This window comes from Alligator sinensis, unplaced genomic scaffold, assembly GCF_000455745.1.
Source record: "Alligator sinensis unplaced genomic scaffold, ASM45574v1 scaffold1721_1, whole genome shotgun sequence".
Classification (NCBI taxonomy): domain Eukaryota; kingdom Metazoa; phylum Chordata; order Crocodylia; family Alligatoridae; genus Alligator; species Alligator sinensis.
The window spans coordinates 10,908-12,860 of record NW_005843639.1 but is presented as its reverse complement, the minus strand read 5'-3'; the positions used below and the strand labels follow the sequence as shown (position 1 = coordinate 12,860).

The following is a 1,953-nucleotide window of genomic DNA, read 5'->3' as shown; positions in this document are numbered from 1 at the left end:
AATAGTACGGGGTGCAGTGTGGGGGATGGAGTCTTCTCTTCCTCCTTATCCCAGCAGCTCTGGGGAAGCCCCTGGGGCTGGGTGGGGGAGGCCCTTGGGGGTCTTTGGGGGCAGATCCTGATTCCCCCTTCCCCCTCAGGTCTCTCCAGCTCCCCCCTGCTGGCCCCCAGCCCCCCTCAGATGCCAGGGGCCCATCAAGCAGCTACACCCAATCAGAGAGCAGAGGGTGCGGAAGGGACCAATGGGGCGTCAACACCAGGCCCCACCCACCATGCGGTGAAGCGGGAGAGCAGCCCCATCTTGTCCCCTGTGGAGCAGCCAATGGGCTGTCAGCTCCCCCTGCCCTTGGCTAATGGACGGCTGGACCACAACCTGGATGCTCCGGCCAATCACTTTGCACCATTGCTTCCTGCCGCTTTCCACCGGCCAATTGTTTTGCTGGGCTCTGGACCACTGCCCAATCACGTGCCTCCAAGGGATGCTGGCAGCCCGCCCCCTGGGGCAGGGCCAGGGCCAAGGCTTCGCACCCCTGACGCAGTGGGTGGGGGGGGCAGCTGACGCTGGGAGCCCTGGGGGTTGTGGCCCCATGACCCCAGCCCAGGGGCAGTGATCCGGTGACCCCTCCCTGGGCCAGTAGCATGGGGGGTGACTGCCGACCCATGGGGAACCCAGGCATCCGGCCCCCACCCCAGTCAGGACTGTGGGACCCCACTGTCCGCCCCCCCAGCCAACACTGCGGGACCCAGGCATTGGGGTTGGTGGGGGGTGGGGCTATGACCCCCATGGCATGTAGCAGGGGTGGGGGCATCTGAGCCTAGCCCCCCCAGTCTGGGACACCCCCAGTGGGGTGGGAAAGGGGTGCTGCTCCTGCAGGTATTTAGGGCCTGGCTGGAGATGATGGGGGGGGTCCCCTGCACTGAGGCCCCCCCGGCACAGCATTAACCCCTCCAGTACCAGGCTGCACCCCACACAGCCTGGTCTGCCTGGGGGGGCATCTGCTTCCCCTACCCCCCCAGGTGGCAGCATCAAATACTTGAATGGGGGGTTCCAGGGGGGGTAACTTATTGTGAGGGGGTAGAGGGGGTGTGCTGCTGATGCAGCTAATAAAATATTTCTGTTTTTTTAATGCAGATTTTTGTCTCCAGGGACTTGGGGGTTGGGGGGCTGCAGGTCAGGAGTGAGGGGCAGTGAAGGGGCAGCTGGGGGGGGGTGAAGGGATGGGGGGTGAGATGTCATCCCAGAAGTGGCTGCTGCGGGGGCGGGACAGCACCTCTTGGTTCAGGGACAGAAGGACCAATGGTGCCCTCACTCCCCGCCCGCAACCTCCTGCCCCCTTCATCCCTGCCGGTGCCCCCCACTCCTGGCCCTCAACCCCCTGCCCTGCTGGTGCCCAGGAGTGGATCTGCTCTGGTGGTTCTGGCAGAGGTTTGGGAAAGTGCCAGCTGCACCCCCCTGCAGTTGCCCCATCACTGCACCCTTTGTGCTGGAGCAGCTGGCCAAAGGGCGGGGGGTGACCCTAGACACCCGGGATCCATTTCTAGTGGGGGCAGGGGGGACGGAGCAGCTGGTGGGGTGGGTGCTGTTTTGTGCCAGGTCCCGGCCCTTGCCAGCTTGGGGAGGGGCTGCCCGGACCCCTGGGTTTTCTATTCCAAGCCTGGGGAAGGAAGGAAATGCAGGGAGTGGTCTGATAGCCAGGAAGGGGCAGGGGCTGGATTGGAGCCCTGTCCCTCCAGCTGCGGGGTGGGGGCACTATTGTCGTACCATCAATAAAGTCAATATGGAACTTTGGGCCACCCCCGTCAGGTGGCCGGTAGTGTTTCTGGCACCCGGCTGGTAGCCGGGCAGGTCTTTCCCTGGAACTCTGGGTGCGGTGGGGGCACAGACCAAGCCAGGGCCGGGGTCGCTGACAGCTCTTTATTGGCTACATGCCAGTGCCCCCCGCCACCCAACCAG

At 64.6% G+C, this 1,953-nt stretch overlaps 1 protein-coding gene across 1 annotated transcript in view; it reads right to left on the bottom strand.

Moving 5' to 3' along the window:
* Positions 1-1,953, bottom strand: part of LOC102375676 (basal cell adhesion molecule-like) — a 14,338-nt gene that overhangs the window by 9,388 nt on the left and 2,997 nt on the right. The window lies entirely within an intron of this gene.